General features: G+C 37.2%; 1 protein-coding gene across 3 annotated transcripts in view; it reads right to left on the bottom strand.

The window, feature by feature from the left end:
* NIPBL (NIPBL cohesin loading factor) overlaps nucleotides 1–11009 on the bottom strand; it is a 197659-nt gene extending 186650 nt beyond the window's left edge. For all 3 annotated transcript variants that reach the window (XM_038535302.1, XM_038535300.1, XM_038535301.1), the window contains exon 1: nucleotides 10598–11009. The gene's annotated coding sequence lies outside the window, so the exon portion shown is untranslated. The remainder of the gene's footprint in view (nucleotides 1–10597) is intronic.
* Between the last annotated feature and the right edge of the window lie 11292 nt (nucleotides 11010–22301).

Below are 22301 nucleotides of genomic sequence, written 5' to 3' on the forward strand. Positions count from 1 at the left end.
TAACACATGAACATAGTATTGAAGTGAATATATACATTTATGAATTACAGTACTCTAAAAGTAAGGTATGGAAGGATAAAGGCAACAAACTATTCTCGTTTGTTGCAAATCTAGGTCTAAAGGACCTAGATTTTAGATTTAGTGGAAATGTGTATAGAAAAGTCTCATTTAGACTATAAAGCATGAATATTAATAAAGATTACATCTTAATTTTCTTAAAAAGTTTTCTTTTAATAATCTCTATACCCAAAGTGGGGCTCAAGTCACATACTCTTCCAACTGAGCCAGCCAGGCACCCCGTATATACCTTAAATACTAAAGCCCAAGCATAAAAAATATCCTAACACTAAACACATCTTTCACAATTGCCTCTAAGTCTTCTTAGAATGCTATAAGTTATTCCAACTGACAAGCTGTATATACACGCCCACTTTACAGATCAAAAACAGTAGAAGAGGGATGGATTCAAGTGATATTCAGATGTGTTACTGGGTAAACAACTGGGTTGAAGGTGTGGTAAAGGAGAAGGGTCAAGCATGATCACCAACTTTCCAGTTTAGGGAGCTGAGGTGATGGTGGAAACAATTACCTACTTCATATAGTTTTAAGAACAGATTTCTTTCTTTTTTGAGGAAAGAGTGGTAAGAATGAACAATTGAGGGAAGAGTTCATATTTATATACTTTTGAATTTACAGTATTTATGGAGGTGCCTGGTAGACAGATGGATCTGTCTCAAAGAGAAATACATCATTCTGGAGAGATTTGTAAGTCATCAGCATACAGGTAGCAAGCATGTAAAAAGTTGTATGAATAGGTGAGATCAACAGGAAGGCAGAATAGAATGAAGGCTTAAGAACCACCTTAGGAATACCAATATTTATGGGGTGGGCAGGGGAGGAAGAACTAGCAAGAGTCTACAAATGAAAGGTCAGTTCACAGAGGAAGTAAAAGGAGAGACAGCCCTGAACCCAAGGGAGAAAGGTGTTTCAAAAAGGGAATGGTGAAAAAACAAAACAGGTGGTCAAATAAATAAATTTACTCATTATCTGCCCCACCTTTTCAGTAAACAGCACTGCTACTCTAAGCATTAAAAGAGAGGCACCGACTGTTCTTCACTATAACTGATGCTCTATATTTAATATAAACAACAAACATTAAAGTAAAACATGAACTCAATTTTTGGTGAATTATTACTGTACCTTTCCTCATTTTGTATCTAGTTTCTATGTGCTAGATGTTCAAAATATGTGATGCTACCTATTTTAATTTTGATGAAAGAGAAAGCAATGTTTATTTTACCTGGTTGATGGAGCATCTAACTTGAAAAGAATTAACTAATATAAATAAATGCCACTTACCAGTAATGTCAATTACAAATTTTTTGGAGGGAAAGGGTAAAAATGAGCAAGTAACATTATGTCCAAAAATAAAGCAGCTTCAAGATCTGAGAGAAATATCTAAAGTTATTCAGTCTTTTTTGACAGTAGTACTACAGTTAAAGGGTATTCTAATTCTTTTTTTTTTTTTTTTTTTTTTTTTTAAAGGTTTGTTTATTTATTTATTCATGAGAGACAAAGAGAGAGAGAGAGAGAGAGAGGCAGAGACACAGGCAGAGGGAAAAGCAGGCTCCATGTAGGGAGCCCGATGTGGGACTTGATCCCGGATCCTGGGATCACGCCCTGAGCTGAGGCAGATGCTCAACCGCTGAGCCACCCAGGTGTCCCAGGGTATTCTAATTCAATTTCAAAATGCAGTCACCAAAAAACTACTAATACATAAAACAATGTGGGTGAATCTCGAGAGCCTTATCCTAAGCAAAAGAAACCTATCACAGAAGTCTACATATTGTATGATTCCATTTGTATGACATTTTAGGAAAGACAGAACTATAAGGACAGAAATAATATGTGGTTGTCAGGGGCTGGAACAGGGGTAGGACACTGGTTACAAAAGGATATAAGGCAACTTTTTGGGGTGATGAAAACATTCTATGTTTTGATTGTGGTGGAGGTTTCAAGACTGAACACGTTTTTCAAAACTCATCAAATTGTAGACCTAAAAAGTGAAATTTTACTGTGTAAATTGCACCACAATAAGCTTTAAATTAAAAAAAATTTTTCAGTCATATCTCTATCTTACGTGAATAGCATTTTTAATGTACTGTATTTCTCATTACAGTTAACTTATCCACATTGTTATCATACACAATACATAAATTAGCAAAGAAAATTAAAACTATAATCAATCAATCTTGAGCTTAAAATAAAGTTATTTGGGGCAGCCCCGGTGGCGCAGCAGTTTAGCGCCGCCTGCAGCCTGGGGTGTGATCCTGGAGACCCGGGATCGAGTCCCACATCAGGCTCCGTGCATGGAGCCTGCTTCTCCCTCCACCTGTGTCTCTGCCTCTCTCTTTGCTCTCTCTGAATGAATGAATAAATAAATCTTTAAAAAAATAAAAAATAAAAAAATAAATAAAATAAAATAAAATAAAATAAAATAAAATAAAATAAAATAAAGTTATTTGGACACTCTTCCTCGGTATCTTACTCCCAATTCTAGTGCTCAAGAGACCAAGACAAAGTAAAGTAGTAAAGTATCCTTACTAACAACTAAAAAAGGAACTGTTTTGAGTTTTTATTTTTGATTTAATTTTACACACAAGTTGTTATGTGTGCATTGTTAAGGATGTATGTAATAAAAATGGTCTTACTCAAGAAGCAAGAAGCCTTAAGATTATATATATATATTATAAGCCTTAAGATTATATATATATATGTTATATATATATATATTATATGTATATATATATCTACTTCTAAATTAGCACAAACATACACTTGCCACTCACTAATTTTAGATTTAGAAATGTTTCTTTAGGAAATATCCTATAGCTCAATTTTAATCAATCATTTCAACAAAAATGTATTGAATACTTGCAAAACAGGAAAAGCACTGTAATGGTATTACAGACATAGAAATGAAAATAATATGTCTTCTTGCTCTCAGCTGGTATTCAGTATGGCTTACAGACACTGGAACACATTATTTTATCAAAGAGATACAAGTAATAAACTGATAAATGTTATGACATGGAAACTCACAAAAAAGGCCATGCTTTCTCTTTCTCCTTAAAAGAAATTTCTGGTCTGTGAATGGACATTTTGAGAAGTAACACATTGTCTACAGAAGAAAGCAGGATTGCTATACAAATATATGTTTTTACAGTTAATATCAATACTTTCTCACTAGCATTTTGAACTTATGAAGATCTCAGAATTTGAGGACTTTCAAACTGTTCAAGATTTCATCAAGGAAAATAATACATTATAGAACCATTCACATTAACACCACCACCTGTATTCACTATGCTATAAAAACTTTTTGCTTAGGATATTGACAGAGAAAGGAACAAACACGTGACAAAAGAGTAAAAAAAATTAATAGAGTTAAATTAAAAGTATATGTCATGTATGTCTTTCAAGATAACCTGAAGGTAGGTTACGGCATACTAGGTTCTTAATTCTTTTCTTAAAGGAGAAAGAATGATAACAGTAGCTTTTAGGGCATTACATTTTAACTTTCAACTTTAGAATTTTCTGAGACAGAGGCAGAAACTGAGGGAAAAAATCATGTGTATCAATTTTTTAAGAATGGTATTTAAAAAGATGAGGGGGAGTTATACCCAATTTACACTCATATAAAATTTCAACTTGGTCATTACCAAGAAAAAACTAAATTACATGGAGCCTAATTCATATGATCAATTTCTTTAGATGGAAATTGGCAAGCCACAATCCTATCAAATAAAGACAACTAAAACCCTGTTTAAAATTCCTGAAAAGGTTGCCAAGTAGAAATGTTCAGAAAAGTCAGTGATGTATCTTCCTTATTAAAATTAATTTCAAGGACATTTTTGTTTCACAAATTAAAAAGTCAAATATAAAATCTTAAAGATTAGTATTTTTACAGTAAACTATATTTTAAATTTAAATAATGCATTAGTTTCAAACACTGTAAGTTTTTAGGATACCTACAATCAATAACTTGTTTTAATAGCAGTACTGTTTTTTAACAAGTATACATTTCATCAGCACATCAGCATAAGACCAAAGGACTGAGAAGTACAAATGATCCAAATAACTGCAACAAAAAGGAATTGAGTATTTCAAAATTATGTCATAGCTTCCAAATTTCTTGGGAGAGGTAAAAGTGTAAAAAACTATTTTAGTAAATTAATTAATGTTAATTCCATGTTTCTGCATACTGAAAATGTTTTTCCTTTCTGCCAAAAGGCAAATATATACAAAAGAACACTTAGAAGTTTGGTGTGTTCACAATAACTGATGTTACACACATGTAAGATGGCAAAACAATTTACCTACATAAACTATGTTGGAAGTTTAATGCGATCTTTGGAATATTTTTTAACACCTGACATTTTTATAAGAAATAAGTGAATCACAAAATTATAAAGTGCCCTTTCCATATTTTGCCAATTTCCATAAATACAGCATGCATATCGTACTTAAATGCATATTTGTGGATATATTCTGTGTAATAGATGAGGTGTAAACTAACAAGGTATTTTACAGAAAAGACTATTCAAATAATCAATCATCTATAAGTAACTAACCAAAACATTTTAGAATTCCTCTTCATAAGACATAAAAAGTTTCACTGCTTTATAGCCAAGCCTACCCTTTTCATCAAAGAATGTATTATAAATCTTGAAGAGGCAGGGTGATAGAATGGAAGATGTTTTAGAATTAGCCATATCGGGTTGGAATCCTACCTCTAACACTTGCTAGATCTGCCACCCTGGACAAGGTTCTTTAATACGATGAGCCTCAATTTCCTGGTCTGTAAAACAAGAACACATCACTAACCTCACTGGGTAGCTAAGAGGTTCAAAACATGATATACAGTGTAGTGGTTAAGGTTATAGGTAAGGCATCAATTTTGGAGTCTTTCCTCTACTTTCTTCCATTTGTTGGCTACGGGACCCTAGGCTAGTCATTCAAACATTCTATACCTTAGTTTTCTCAAGTATCTTAGAATAATACACACAACCAGAGTCATTTTATATGCAGATTCATGGTAGATGGAAATGACTCAATAATATTACATATTACAAATATAAACCACTCAATACAGTGTCTGACACAAAAAAGATCTTTTAAATCTCAGTCCTCCTAAACTAAGTTCTAAGTTGTTTTATTATTGTCTCTACAACTCAAATTCACCCGTGAAGATAAAGATTTGCCATCAAGGACAAAAAAGAAAAAAAAAAAAAAAAAAAAGACCATCTCAAAAACTCTAAAAGTATTCACTAAAGGAATCTCCCTCCATAAGATTACATGGCAAAGCTCTAGAATAAGCACATAACTTCCCAAGTTGGTGACTTTGAAAGTACTAACAGTCTTTGGCTATATAAACACTAGAATTTTAAAAAATTACCAGTCATACTAATTTATAGATTCATCTACTATATTACAATTGGTCACATACATATGTATGAATGAAATCACTCTCTAAAGCTGAATTTTCCCTTTCTAGAAATAGATGCTTTGACAATTTCAACTCAATAAACAAAAGTAAAAATTACAGACTGCTTAACATACACTAAAATATAAGATAGCAAAGATTTGCTGATTTCAAAAACAATATATATATGATATACAGTGTGAATTCTATTTTAGTTCTTTGCCTAAAGTACAAAAGTTCCTTGACTACACGACTTTTAAGTATTATTGAGTTAACTGAGCAACCAAACAATATGATGATTTTATTAAAACTAGAAATGTGCAATCCTAAATCCTTAAGAAAAAATATAAACCAGACTGATCATTTACTAATTATAAGACGATGGGCAATTTTTTAACTCTTCCAGTTTCTGTTTCTTCATTTTTAAATTGTGGATAACTGTTTCTATTTCCTGAGCTTCTTATGTTAAGTGAGATAGTATTATGGTGACATACTTAACACAATTCCTGGCACATGTTAAGTCCTTATAATCTTACCTAGCTGGCAATGCTATATTAAGAAATAATGTCTTTTAACAGTATCACTTTGGAATTAGAAAGAAATATGCCTTAAAACAATGCATTCTGACAAAACTCAATTCATCAAAACTGACCCTAGATTTACACTGAACAAAATAATAAGACAAATATCTAAAATCATTTTTATTACTTGGGAAAAAATTTCTGAGCAAACAAAATACTTTTTAAAATGATAATGATGACCTTAAATAAAGAGTCATGGTATTTTTAAAATTGCCTTTAAATCATCTAGAAACACTAAAATTCCACTTTATAAAAACACTTTCAGGAGTCACTATATATTTACTACAAATATAGTTAACTGACTTACATTCTTTAAGAGGAACATAATGTAAATAAATTCAGTCATTCAAACACCAAACATACACACAAGGTCAGGATTTCTAATGCGAAAGTACTATTTTCATATCAGGAAAATACTATCAAGAGACAGGTATTATATCTCCCTAAAAGAAGAGGAAAAAGCACCTTGGACCCAGGTAATTGAAAAAAGTCATATAAGGTATCAGTGTTGGCATTGAGCAACAGCAATACCTAGCTTCAGGACCAGAGCTCACACTTTTCTTAAAACAATATAGTCTAATAAAACACTAGTAAAAACAAGAGAATCCCTTATTCTCACCGAAAACATGAATCTATACAAATTAATATGGCCTCTGAGTATCAAGTTTTTCATCAAAAAATGGAAATCATGCCAGTCACTTCTCTCACAGGGAAATGGGAATATTTAAAAATGAACTCAGGTCACCTTGAAAAAGAATCCTTTTAAAAATTCAAAGAATAATTATAAATGACAACTACTAAAAATAGAAACTTTGCTTAAAAAGTATATTTTGAAATGATTTTTAAAGGCGGCTATATAGTACCAGAAATTACCACCAAAGCCAACCTAATATGTTCAAGATATTAAAATAAATATCTTCAACTAAAGAGTTCATTACTAGGTTGTTTTTTTTTTTTTTTTACAGTTCCCAGTCATTAATTTCCTATTCATTTTATAGCAAATAAATGTGATCGACAACACTGAAGTTACATTTTTCCAAAAGGAATTTTTATTTACCTCAGTCTTCCCAATCACTTCATATAAACCTAAAATCATATTTTAAAATTCCAGAATTACTCACAAACTATCCGTTTCCTAATAAGCTGCGAGGTGGAGAAAGTTAAATGGAATTATATAAACCTCAAATTCTTTAGTTTTTATTTATTCTTGTATTATTAAATTTTACATCAATATAAAGAATGCCAAAATATAAAATAGGTGATTTCAGATGTTTCTATGGCAATTTGATGATGGATTAGTACCAAAAAAATTGAATATCAAATCAATATAGGAAGTCTTAGAAAATACATGTTTGAGGTGGGGGTAGTCAGGCTTCCAAATAAAGATTTCATATTTGAATTGGTATAGCTTTGCTCACAGTCAAATTTCTGAAATTTAATAGTGATTGCTATGGAAAAAACCCAAACCTGGTTTACTACCATACTAAAAACTTTCACTTTTCATCCCCAAAGATAATCTGAAGTAGACAATCTTTCTTTCTTCAAATGTAACTTTTTTCTTCTTAAAGGGGGCAGTATTATAATGATCCCTAGCACAGGTTCAAAATGCTTTCCAGTAACTTCATAAACAAATTGTCAAACGGTTTCAAGAAACAGCATTCTATACACTCTTCTCCAAACACTAAAAATAACTAAGTATTTAATACTCAATTTTAATTTGATTTACTAGACTTTCACTACTTTAGAATTGCTTTCTCTTCAAGTAATTATTATAAGTTATTGGTAACAGCAAACTCAAGAAAAACAATAAACACACTGTTGAATAATGCTAGGAATTATTTCTCCAATAATATAACTAACATTAAAAGATGACTTGAACACTCATAGGGTCTTCTTTCACTAAATTAAAATAATAATAATAGTAGAAATGCAAAAATAGCCACTTGGTGACTATCCATACAACTAATACAGGGGAGGTAGAACAGAATATTCATAATCTCTAGGGAAATACAAAGTATTCCTTCCAACTAAGTTGTCAAAATTTTAAAGTTCAAGTTTAGGTTTTGTTTGAGCTTTACAATGTTTCCTCCTTTAAAAATAACCCATATAATTGGTTTGGACGAAAAAAAAAACCCACATATTTTCAGTTTACTTTATTTAAAATGTTTTATGCTATCTTAATGAAAGCTATCACATGACCTGTACTACTTACAGAACACTAAATATGTAGAATTAGGAAAATAAGATCTGGTAAGAACTAATTCACTTTAATTCCAAAGTCACAAGAAAAAAAAAATCATTCACATAAACAGATATCTAACACACTGATTCAAACATCTGTGTAAGAAAGCTCCCTTTAACTATAAAGCACTAAAAATAAGTTGTTTCTGTTGATGAAAACTAAGCAAGCAGAACTCCTCTTTTCCATTACCTTTAGTAGAAATATGTTCATCCTTTGACATACGTCTCCGTGTTTTTTTTTTAATAAAAGTTGTAAAAGCATCACAGGTTCATATAAGGGCCTTTCGAACATTTATATTGAAACCCTTACCCGGCCGCTCCCCCAAAGTCCCAAACCCTCAGCTTCAGATGTGAAGTGTTCCTCCCTTCTGTATTCCCTCCCCCCAGCAAGCCCCCATTAGCCTGCCCCCCACCCGGTGTAGGCCTGAGGCCCTGTAGCAAACAGTGTCTAACAGGAGCAGGCAGCACAAAGACAGGAATGGGAGATTAGTGGGAGGGAGGGAGGCCGGGATTGGGGCTCAGCAGGAGCTTCAGGCTTTTTAAAATTCAAACTGCTCCCTGACCAATACAAATCACGGACACGCTACTGACTACTACACGGATTTATAGCATTAAAAACATGCCTAGTACGTGACAGCTATATTAACTTCACTCTTTTTAACATTTATCCATACGTTTGCCAGAAATGTGGAACAATTTATTTTAAGCAGAGGGCTAAACTCAAAAATAACCTTCAGAAAAGTTACTTATTCTACAATGACAATAATAATTTAATGAGACACCAAAAATCCGAACCAATGTAACACCCGTTAGTAAAACAAGGGACTTTGTTGATCAGTGTTGCTTCATTCTAACCAGTGAAAGTTTTCCCTCAGTTATTGTGAGACAAAGTATCCAAAGAGTCTAATGCCAGGTACATTTCTTTTTTTCTATGCAATTTGTATGGCTGAGGACTTTTAAATTGATCGTTTTCCCCTTATACTAACCTACCTTACCAACGCCTCAATAAACAAGCTGTGAACACTTAACTTACTCGTGAACTGGAATTTGTTAAGGCAGAACTGATATTTTTCTCTAGCATTTACAGATACATTTGACCTATTAAAATGACACCTCTCTCATTACACAGTCAAACATCATGGGCACAAACAGCCAATGACAATCCTGGGACCTCACGAAGATCTGCCCTGACATGAAAGGATGGCACCTTCTACATTTTTTTTTTTTTTTTTTTTTTTTAGCCTCTCTGGGATTTGAAGCCTAACTTTAATTTCTGCGCTTTTAAAGAAAATTGGTTTTTACCTGTACCTCGGTACAATTCTCAGAACATTCAGGGTTCTTTCCATGCATCTCCACGCTGAGATCAGGAAGTACCTGAGTATTTTACGTATAGTCGTTTAAAATCGTCCTTATATAACGCACACAAATCTAAAGTGCCAGGGTAAACCTGTCAAGTACTTTACACTTGCCTTTGAATAAAAAAGTCCATGTGCGACCCACACTGTCAAACAACAACATAAAAGCTCTTGGTGGTGGTGGTGGTGGTGGTGGTGTGTGGGGGGGGGCATATGCAGTGTCTACCACCCTGTGGCTTTCTACATTCAATATTCATGTGGGCGATTTAATTCTTTAAAAAAAAAAAAAAAAGAAAGAAAGAAAGAAAGAAAAAGAAAACGAGTCTTTATTAACTTTCTAACGCCCAAACAAGTTTCACACAGGGCAAGAATTACCACTGGATCCGCGTCTGAGTATTTACATTTGTCTCACTAACTGAAACTACTTCCTCCCTTCATGGGGTCACAGGGGGAAGAAGGGGGGTTGTTTGTTTCACTGGGACGTTCCCCACTCCCGGACCAGGAAAGTTGTAAATATGGGGACGATCTGGGCACATTTGCCGTGAGTTGTATTGTTTCCGCCTCCTCACTAGCTACGGCTCTTCTCCCGGGCGAGGCCTGTCACCGACCAGCAGCAGCTCCGCTCAGCCCGGAGCTCTCCTAATCCCCGAGCTCAAGTAGATTCCGCTGGCCCGCGGCCTGCGCTCTCCGCCGGGCCTACGCCTCCCCGGCCGCCCGGCAGGAGCCCGGTCCCCGCCACCGGAGCCGGCCGGGAGAGAGTACAAAACCACCGCCACCCAGGGCGGCTGCCACCAGAGAGGAGCGAACTCTAGACTCGCCCGCGGAGGAGACCTGGGGCCGCTAAGGAAACGGCGGGGAGGGGAGCGAGGAGGAGAGACGCTGAGGACCTGGCGCCGCCGCCGCCGCCGCCGCCGAAATAAAGAGCAGGAATTTACCTGGGCGAATCGGCGTCTGAATCCAAGGGGAGGCCGAGGCCGCTGTGGCGAGAGACTATAATCCGGGCCGGGAGGGGGGGTGGCTACGGCTCCTCTTCCGTCTCCTCAGTGCGGGGAACATGTAGAGCCGGGGGGAGACCAGCCGAGAAGACAAATCGCTGCTTCTTCTTCCTCCTCCTCCTCCTTCTCCCACATAGAAACACTCACAAACACCCGACCGGGGGCCCGAGCTACCGGGGGGGCATCGCCGCCGGCCCGGGAACCAATCCTCCTGTCGGCGGGGGCGTCCCTCCCTGCGGCTTGGTGGTGTCGGGTGAGTCGGTACCGACGGAGGGAGGGGGGGGGGGGCGGGGGGGGAAGGAGCCCTGTGTGTGTCTCTCTCTCGTTCCGTCTCTCCCTCTCAGAACAAAATGCCGACCGGAAGTGCAGCTGCAGGAATGACTCCCTCCGCCGGCGCCAAACACTAACAACCACCCCCTCTTCCCCACTCCACTTCCGCCACCGCCGCTGCCGCCGCCGCCGCCGCCGCCGCCGCCGCCGCCGCTGCCGCCACTTGGGCTCGCGTCCGCGGCCGCGCCGCACCGCCCCGCGCCCGGGGCTCTCCTGGGCGCCCGTCTCCGCCTCAGGGCGACTGCGGAGATGCTGCCGCGTAGCGTGGAGCCTGCGGGGCGGCGCGTTCGCCGAGGCGCGCGGGCGGGCGGGCGCGCGGGCGGGCGGGCCGGCTCTCCCCGGTCTTTATTTTCCCGGAGGCCGACCGGAGCGGGGCCCGAGTGCTGAGGAGGAGGAGGAGGAAGAGGCGCGTGCGGGGCGCTCAGGCCCGAGCCGCCTCGCAGGCCAAGCTCGCTGCCCCGGCTGGTGGCCATTCGCTTAGGGAGCCGAGCTCGGGGCGGCCGGGGAGAGGACGCCCGCGATTCGACGGCGACGGTGCTTCCCCCCCCCCCTTTTTTTTTTTTTTTGCTTTTTGCTTTTTCTTTTTAATGGTGTCTCTGCAGTCTGGTGGATGGATGTATCGTAACCCCCTCCCCCCTCCCCCACACCTCGCCTCGGGAGAGGCCGGACTCTACGCCCGTCTCTGCATTATTTCTGCGGAGCGAGAACGCAAACGCTCGGAGGTGAAGCAGCGTCCCAGCTGGATGGAATTGGAGTCGTGTCTGTGATGCTCTGGTTTCTGGAGATATGCGGTCCTTCTCTGGTCGGTGGGGGGGGGGGTTGTTTGTGGTGGTGGTGGTGGTGGTGGTTGTTGGCGGTGCTCTGGTGCTCCCTTAACTGTGGGGATGAAGGCCTGTAGGCGACGCTGTGCGAACGGGCAGCTGGCGGGCGGCGGGCCCGGAGCGCGCGGGTCGGCGCCCCCTCTAGGTGTGGGTGGAGCCGGCGCGCGCGGAGAGCCGCCCGCCCGCCCTCCCGCCCGGACCCGGGCCCGGGCCACCGGCAGACGGCGGGCGACGGGAGCGGGGAAGGGGGGGCGGGGGAGCCTGGGGCCCGCCGGTCTCCAGCGTCGGTCTCCTCTCCGCGGTGCTGCACGAGGCTGGAGCACGGATGCGACCGACCGTGCGGACGGTGCCGGGCTGCCTGTGGTCTCCTGCTGTAACGAACTTGATCTTTCCGAAGTTCGTAAAATTAAAGTTGGGGGGGGGGGCTTTTGTTCAGGTAAAAAGTGCAGTAGGTAAGCGAATTTTACTCCAGCGGGACGAATTTGGTGTTCGCGGTTTCATGGCTCTGGATCATTGGGTAATCGCATTGTCTGTGTATCTGCACGTTTTCCAGTGTGCTGAAAAAGTGAACGGGTTGATTTGCACTCCGGTGTTTCCATTGGCCTCGGAAATCACTCGAGAGACTAGGTCAGGTCTTGTGACTCCTTTCCTCTTCCCTCCATGCGGTGGCCTGGCAGCTCTCTAGCGGAGAGGAAAAGCCAAAGTCTTGACCGTGGCCTAAATACCGCGCGCGCGCGGCTGGGGAGAAGCTGCCCTGACACTCCTGCGAGCGGGACCTCTGCCCTCGCTACACCCCGTGCCAGCGCCTTTCCCCCCAAGAATCCGCAGGGCTTGCTCCCTCACCTTCAGGGTTTGGTTCAGGTGTCACCTCGGGGCTTCAGTGCCCCCACGCCCCGAAACTGCAGGGTCCCTGCCCCCCTTGCCCACTTTATCCTGGAGGCCTTTTGCATATCTCACGCGTTTATCTTATCTGTTTTTATTCGGGACGTTAAGCTCCAGTAGGGCAAGAAGTTTTGTTTTTCTCCACTGGTATTTTTGTGGAGAAAATAATGTCTAGACTAATAATGCCTGACATATACACAGTGGATGCTTAATATTTGGTTAATGAATAAATGACCATTTTAAGGGCCCTGCCCTCCCCCTTGCCCCCACCTCAGCAATTTCTGAACTCTAGCCCTTAATGTATGCACTTAGATGCTACAGAGAACCCTATGAAAGATATGTGAAAACTGAAAAAAAAAAAATTAGGGGAAAACCGAGTTTATTACAGAGTTCTAGAGAAGGGCACAACTTCTAGACTCACCCTCCACGACACCAGAAGCCCACAAACTAGTGATAATTGTTCTTAGGGTTCTGTAAATGGACTTGCTAGAGGAGAGTCGATTAGTAGATCACATGATCATATTCATACTGGGCCAATAAGCTTTGCTCTCTTCCTAAATCACTATTTTTAAAATTCTGTCTGCCTTCTTTCTTGCAAAAAAAAAAAAAAAAAAAATACAGGCTAATAAAGTCTGTGAGAATTTGGTTGGCCTAGCCCAAATCCAGCACTACTGGAAGAGTTCATTCAGCAAGTATTTATCGGACACAAAATGTGTGCCAAGCACAGGGATTCAAAAGGTGCATGTTTCTGAGGCTTTATATAAAGGGCCTCATATGGCTACTTTTGGTTACTATTCAGTTATGTTGTCAAGCAAAGCAAATACTAGTGAGATTTATTTTTACAGTTTCCTTCTGAAGAAAAGATTCAGTGAAAGCTAAGGTCATGCAGAGTGGATATTTTAATTCACCTTTTAGTTTGCTGTTCATTACATTTACTTACCTTTTGACAGGCCTGGATATACCAGGGTATATTAATCATGATTTTTCAAAACTGAAACAAATTGAATGTTTGTATTTCCTATTACTGCCTGGGAAAATAGGCCTTTTATAATAAGGAAGTATACCAATAAACTAGAAACTATGCAATAAGCTTTTGGCCATGATATTCCAAATAATAGTTCGTGTATTGAATTTTTGGAGAAAAAAAGAAAGTCTTTATAATCATTAATATAGTTAAATATTGTTTCATAAATCTAACAGTCTGTTCATTTTAAGTTTACCCATTAATCTTAAGAACGGCTTTAAGTAATCTTATCAATGGCCCAGAATGTTTCTCACTCAAAGTAGAAGGAAACAATTCTCTTCCTACATACTTTCTTAAATGGTAAACTAGTAAATTTGCAGGTCTAGGTAACAAAAGTCTTGGCATTATTGTAGCATTTAATTTAAAATTTTAGATATGTTATTTTTTACTTCCCTCATTTATTAAAGACTAGGTGCTAATTAGCTTTATGATAAGCATCTCTTATATACATTAGTGAAGGAAAATAGACGAGTTCTCTGTCTTTAAGGGTTTTAACTTGTAATTAGTTTATATCGCTTTTTTTCCCCAGATCACAGAATTAAAGAAATGTTTCAATGCGTATCAGAATATTTTTGTATTAAATCAATTAGCATTTTGCTTGCCTAAATTTAAGTATCCAGGTTGAGATCTTGTGTGGAATCTCAATCTAATCTTAGTGTCTTCTTGATTTGTCTTGTTTCTTGGGTTTTTTGGGGGGAGGGGTGCTTATTTTGATCATCACCATCCATTTATTTTGCTTTTACATTTTTAAATCTTTATGTCCCAAAAGATTTCGGTGACTTAATGGTGACTTTATATTTTGTTGTTGTAGCCTTGATTTGTCAGTAGTTTGTAGCTAGCTCAGTAAACCCTTAATCTGACCTAATATTGCCCCCTTGTTTTAAGTGACTTGCACTAATTTTATTAATTTTTTTATATTCCTGGATAATCCCATGTGTATTCTTGATCAGTAAATTGCGTACGACTTAATAAAATATTTTAAAATGGGTTTCAAGGACTAAAAATTGAGTGTCAGCAGGAATTGGTACAATTCACAAATTAAGAACTGAGGAGGTTTTTTGGAAAATATTTATCTTCAAGATAAATAGAGTTTGCCATAAAATGATAGAAATGAAATGTTTTAAGAATCATTTCCACACTATTTCATGCCTATCAGTTCTATTCTTAGTGATAAATTTAATAAATTTAATTTTCAAAAGATAGGAAAAAGTAAGGAACATGTAGTGTGTATATGTTTTGTAGACTATTTACACACTACTAAAATATCAAACAACAGTCTAAATATGTTCCTGTTTCAAGTTTTTAAAGTGAATATACCTCAAATTTGTGATAGTATCTGTAAAGGTTAGGTTATTCAGTGTATTTTATCAATTTTTGTTGAGATGATAGAAATTAATGGATTTTCTCCCTCAAGGACTTTCTTCATCTTGGCCTTCAAGAACAAGTTTTGTTCTTTCATTAATCCTTCTTACCTCTCTAAGGATTTTTTCTAAATTCATAGATTTTTATTATTTATGCCATCTACTTATAATCCTGATTTTCCTATATTTACATTTTTGTGTATCTATACATCATACTCCTAAATAAAAGCAACTAATTATACTACATTACAGGTTTTCACTGTACATTACATACGTAAGGCCCTTGACAATGGCATTTCTGAAATATTTCAATATAATTATTTAGGCTCATTAAATCTTCATGAAAGCCTAATCTTAATGGAACATACGCATGTGCTGAATGTGAACCAGATAATTAAACTATAACATGCATTTTAATCCTAAACCAATTTGGAATAATAGGCTAAAAATGACTTTATCTATGAAAGAATACAAAATCCATTAAAAACTTAACATCTAAATAGGTATGAAGAGAGTGCTTATGATGCTCTTAAAAGCATCTCCACTAGACCAGTGTTTTAAAACCGGATCATGTACCATTATGGGTCATGAAATTTACTGGTTTGTGACTAGCATTTTTTACTTAGAGAAAAGAATAGGATCTAAGAGTACATCACACGTAGCAGTCTGTATTTTTAAATAAACATTCTATTTTTGTGTGTGCATGTGCTGAGGTACCAGGTAAAATCTATTTCTTACTATGGGTTATAGACCAATAAAAGTATATTTTTAAAAAACCCTTCAGTTTGGGTTTTCCTTTACTTCCCCTCCTTAGAAAATTAATGCTAGGAAGTTTGCCTGTGTAGTGAGGAGTTTTAAAGGAAGCACTGGGTACTTTAGATGATGTTTGATAATGGTTTCAGAAAGGTGATCTAAAGTTAAAAGGTAATAAACTATGTAGAAATGTTAAATATAGTTTAAGTTGTAAGAAAGAATTTCCTAGTAGAGCTAAATTTGTGTGTTTAGATCTATGACTATTTTCTTATTATAGTACATTTTCTATTCTCAAATGCCCAATACAGCAAAATAATAAATATAAGGCAAAGGTATGTCTGTTTCTATTTCTTCCCACCTTCTTTTCAATCTTAAAACAAGTGTTTATTAACGAGCAATAGAAATGCAAAGAAAACTGCTACCTTCACAGAGCAATCAAAAGAACAAGTTATTCTCAGAAAATGATAGAAACTTCTGTTCCCTCTAAAAAAGAACAAACTGTCAATAAGGCTTTTCTTTCTAGTCCAAGTAAATAGTTAACCTTCATTTGCCATCCAACTCTTTTAAATAAATGTACTTAAAATTGTGTACAAAATTTAAAGGGAATTTAAAAAGAGAATTGTGTATAGAATTTGAAAGGAACACAATATGCTGTATAAATGAAGTGAAAAGAATCAAACAGAAAATGATTATGTTATGCTGGAATGTTAGTAGGTTTTAGACATTTCAATAAAATTTAAACGTTTCATTACTGTTTTGCCTGATTTCAGTATAGATTTCAGTACTTTTGACACGTCTAAGAGCATAAATAAAAGTTTCTTTTTGGACATACGCTGCCAAACTTCCTTTTGATTTAAGACCTAGTTTAGTTAAAACCTTAACACAAAATTTAGAGAACATAAGAATGTCTAATTCACTTATTAAACCAAAGCTTCTACTCCAAATATTTCACCAACACAATACATACTTTATTGAACTAAGAAAGCAATTATATTACCAACCAGCAGAGGGAGCCAAGTCAGTCCTGAAAGGGTAGGATTACAAAGGAAGACCACATGACTTCCTGTTTGTTTGTTTGACTGTTTGGCAGCTGTTCTGTTTTTGAGTTTAGTCTACAGAAAGCCAAGTAAAGGATAGAAAGGCTACCAGTGTATCACATATGTCAGGGCAACAATTTTAACTGTCAAAATACCTTGCAGGAAGCAAGCTGAAAGAAAACATACTTCTTAAATTAAGGACAACCCAGGGAAGAATTTGCAGCATAAAAGAGAATTATTTGAAAATCAGATATTAAAAGCTGAATAAGTAAAATATGCAAACAGTATGATACTGAATTTCTATTACAGATGCTGAAATTAATGTGGATCAGAACAAAGCAATTAAGCAGAGGAAATTCAAGTAGAAATATAAAAGTGGAAATGTCTCAGTATTACCACCTAAGATGGAAAATCAGAAAACATTACCTTAGGACCATGATGAATTACTAGCCAGATATAACAGTGAACCATTTCTTAATATATCCACATTTACTTGTTTTTTATTATTTTTTAAAGATTTTATTTACTTAATCATGAGAGACACAGAGAGAGGTGGAGACATAGGCAGAGGAGAAGCAGGCTCCCTGCATGGAGCCCGATGCGGGACTTGATCCCAGGATCCAGGGATCACGACCTGAGCCAAAGGCAGATGCTCAACCACTGAATACCCAGGTACCCCTAAATCCACATTGACCTAAAGCTGAAATTGGCCTCTAAATAGACACTTTTTAAAAATTATGAAGTTGGTGCAGATAAGGAGGCTCCCTTATATTAAATTTATATTAACTTTGATAAAGAAGGGAAAAATTTTAATATAGCAAAATAATATAACAAGATGGTTTATCACTTTAGAAAATAGAATTGTTTCCACTATGCTTTATAAACACAATAAAAAGCAGTATCTGGGGACACCCAGGTGGCTCAGTGGTTGAGCATCTGCCTTTGGCTCAGGGTGTGATCCTGGGGTCCTGGGATCGAGTGCTGCATTGGGTTCCCTGCAGGGAGCCTGCTTCTCCCTCTACCTGTGTCTCTGCCCCTCTCTGTGTGTTTCTCATGAATAAATAAATAATCTTTAAAAAGCAATATCTGTTTTGTGACAGAGGTATGGAGGAATATAGTTGCTAAATGATAATTGTACTGTCAGCTTATTTAATATTTTCTAAGAACTTCAAAGTGCCTGATATAATGATTATTTAAAGTAAAAACTGTAAAAGCTGGGTGTTAGCTAACTGCATCAAAATAAAAAAACCTAAAGACCCAAATGATTTTAGCCAGATAAATAATGGTAGTCTGGCCACTTACTAATTGCAGTTTGTGAAAACATACTGTTCAAAGCACAGAAAAACAATGGATTCAGGCAAATTTTAGCTATAGGTAGAGTTATACGTTTATTCTTTCCAAAAATATATTTCTTGAATACTTAACAATCTCCAGAAGACATGGAGTGTATCTTCACTAAGAACTAGACGAAGTACTTGTTGAAAGATTTAATTTCATTTAAATATGTAAACAAATTCAATATGTAACCCATTGAATCCAAAGAGACAGTATGTAGAAGTGAATCATTTACTATTGAGTACTAGAACATAGATTATAAGCCTTTGTAGGTCAGGTCTTTTATAAAGCTACATCACAATATACTGACATATGTATTGGCATCTGGTATTAAATCAGTTAATCATGACGATATCCAAGAAATAAAATTCATCTGATGTCAGCCTTAGAAACATTTTAATGCCAAAAAACCAATCAGTATTACTTTTTTTTTATTTAAGATTTTATTTATTAGAGAGCACAAGTCGGGGGGAGGAGGGCATAGGGCAGTGGCAGAAGGAGAGGGACAAACAAGCAGACTCCTTGCTGAGCAAGGGATAGGACACAAGGCTCTCCCCAGGACCCTGGGATCATGACCTGAACTGAAGACAGACACCTGACCAACTGAGCCACCCAGGTGCCCCCAATCAGTATTAACTTCTAATTATGTGGTTCTTTTATACACAAGTTGTAGTAAATATAGGCTATTAGAATTATATAAATAGCCTGACCTCTCTAATTATATTTTAAATTTTGTTAATGTTTCCACTCATGGAAAAATACTATAATCTTCTAAAAATCACATTAATAAGTGGCAAGAGCTTTGCCATGAAACATTTTTTTATGGATGAGAAAAATGGGTTAACTCATATCAAATTCCAATAAAAACTAAACTTTGTCACCAAAGTCAACATTATAGAGTCTAAAATATGTAGTACAAGTTTTTCCTTTTTAGCTAGCTTTTATTTAATAATCTAAGACTCTGACTGTAATGATCAAAGGAAGGAAAAGCAAAGGGCTCATGTCTTACTCCAGAGTAGGGAGTGGTGACAGATTAGTGAAAGCAAGAAAGCAACTTCCAGTGAACAAAATGTGTGAGTAAAGGATTTCGCTCTCCCTAAAAAATTAAATACAAAATTTTAGTCAGGAATTTATACCTTAATGTGAGTACTGTTTTAACACTGCTCTTTAGACTTTTGAAATATTTTATTTTCTTTTTGAAAAAACAGCACCAAAACCCCAGTTGCTTTAGTAGTCCCGTTTCTCATTTATTAGCTTCTTTCTGTTGAATTCTTTCTTCTGAAGCACGTCTCTAAAGTGCTTTCCCAGTGTTGTCTTCCTAACTCTTATCATCAACATACAGTAGCTTTCTCAAATACATGCAGATGATTCCTTATGATCCTGTCCAGGCAAACTATGTAACTTGCTTGATGTAAGGGGAAATAACTTACATTATGAATTTAAAAGAGCTGTAGTAATCCTTGACAATTCTTCATGTGTACAAAAGTATTTTTAATTTGAAGAACTTATTCACATCTTACAGGCTTTCTGTAAAATATCTGGAATATCCATGTTGTGCTAGGAGCTTAGAATTGATAAAGACTTAATGTTTAGTCTTGTGCTTACATTAAATCTTGTGGGCTTTAATTGTACCTATGATATTGCTGTGAAACATCAAAGTTGTGAAATCTGTCTCTTTAAGAAATAAATACTCATGGAAAACTGGTTTGAAACTATGATGTAACTATTATATTTAATATAATAAAAATATTCTAAACAAATGAGTCTCTAATTCTCTGTGTTTTTAGAATATTATTGTATTCTTAGTATATCAGAAGACAATGGGTTCCCTTTTTTCTAGATTTAATTTTAATGAACATGAAAAGAGTGAAACTACCGGGAAGCATTTCCACAGCCTTGGATTGGCAGGTGTTAATAGGTTCCTAAGCCAGTGCAGAGCTGTGACTGTGTGGATACTTGGAGAACTGCTGGGGTATTGGGGCTAGCAAGTGAGGTCACATAGTGCTGGTGGGGGTCTGTAGTTCTCCCTTTACACCCCCTGACTCTCAGCTCTGCTCAGGAGCCCAGGTTCCATCACAGGGTACTGTCTTATCAGTCTCACCACCTAAGTAGAGATTTTACTTCTTTTTTTTTTTATTTTAACCGAAGTATAGTTGATTATGCAGTGTCTTAAAGAAGTTCTGAATTTGCATATCCAAAGTTGGGGGATAAGTTGTTCTTTACTTATGAGTGTACAACATCTTTATTATTACAAACTATAGATCATTCATTCAACAAGCATATGTCCAGCATCTATGTAGTGGAAACAGCAAATAAAGATGAATAACCTGCCTCTTTTCCTCTTATAACTCATCCCAGAGGAAAACTAAATCAAGTACATTTTTTAAAAAGATTTTATTTATTTGAGAGAGAGAAAGCAAGAGAGAGCTTGAGAGGTGGGGGCTTCGGAGGGGGGTGTTGGGCAAAGGAGAGGGAGAAGCAGACTCTCTGCTAAGCAGGGAGCTCCATTTGGGGCTAAATCCAGGATCCTGGGATCACAATCCAAGCTAGAGGCACTTAGCCAACTGAGCCACCAAGGCACCCCTACATCAAGTACACTTAAAACAGATAATGACCAAGAGTTGTATCAAAGGTTCTATGAAAGTACCAGAGATACCCGGAGGTCTTAAGCTTCACAGAATAAGTGAAATTTGAACATTAGTGAAGGATAAACAATTTTCCAGGCAGAGGAAGACAAGAAGGAAGGAAATCAATCATTCTAAAGAAAGGAACACATAAAAAAATAGAGGTGCATGAGAAAGTTCCTTGTATTTCATAATCTAGAAATGGGTTTGGTTAGAGTACAGATTATGTAAGGAAGATGGGATCTGATACTCCAGTATAAAGTATTTGGATTTTACCCCACACTCAAGGGGTAAACATTAAAGAAATTTTACATCCAAGATAATAGATATATCGAAGATAAAATGCAAGATAAAATTTGCAATTTAGACTAACTGCAAATTCACATTAAAAAGAAGTACCTATTACATTAGGAAAAACAAAGAGTAAAAGTGTAGTGAACCTGGAAATTTCATGCAATTTGGAAATATGTACCCAGCTGAGTATTCTCATCTGGGCTCTTAATGTAGCTATATTACTTTTGTAATTTCAACTGAAACAGAAGCTTAGGCAACTGATTGAAGGAAGGATGGAATGTGAATGAGGCTGGAGAAATGTGAATCAAAAAGAAAGCTAATGTATGTAGTTCAAGTGAGACATGAGGGCTAGGCTACAGGAGCAGGGCCTTTATCTTTAAAAAAAAAATAAAGCAGAATCTAGAACTTGTTGGAGTGGGTGAGGAGGATTCAAATATTACTGACAATTCAGATTTAGTTCTCTAGATGGACCCATTAAATGAGACAGACATAGGAGAAAGTGTAAGCTAAAAGCAGAGAGGAGTACAAATAAATCAATTTGGGATCAATTAAATTTGAGTTGCCTATTAAACTGTTCCAGTGAGAACTATCCAGCAGGCAACTGAAAGTATGTATGGATACTTAGGAGACAGAGCTAGAGATAAAGATATGAGAGTCATCTTCATATAGATGATAGTTGAAGCCACAGAGCGGAAGCCAGAGAGTCTATAAAATGAGAAAGAGCCAAAGAATTATAAGGACCACTAAGGAAAAACCAAGCTACATAAGTTTGCTATGGTTTAATAATCCACCACTTTCCCCCTAAATATCTGAAAAGGACTCTTTATTTATATGACATTTAGTTAAATATTATAACAAATGCTTGGCTCTAAAAATCAATAACCTATAAAACGTTACATTAATTCTGGAAGTTATTCAATTACTGTCTCTCTTACCTTTTACTCCAAAATGGGAGAGTAATAGAACAGAGGTGGATTTCCCAAGAGAATAACAGAAAAGTCAATGACATTTTAGTTTTCAGCAGCAAATTCTTTGTTTTTTAAGATTATATTTTTTATTTTTTTTAAAGATTTTATTTATTCATGAGAGACAGAGCGAAAGAGAGAGGCAAAGACACAGGCAGAGGAAGAAGCAGGCTCCACGCAGGGAGCCCAACGTGGGACTCCAGGATCACACCCTGGGC

Source organism: Canis lupus, chromosome 4 (genome assembly GCF_011100685.1).
Source record: "Canis lupus familiaris isolate Mischka breed German Shepherd chromosome 4, alternate assembly UU_Cfam_GSD_1.0, whole genome shotgun sequence".
Classification (NCBI taxonomy): domain Eukaryota; kingdom Metazoa; phylum Chordata; class Mammalia; order Carnivora; family Canidae; genus Canis; species Canis lupus.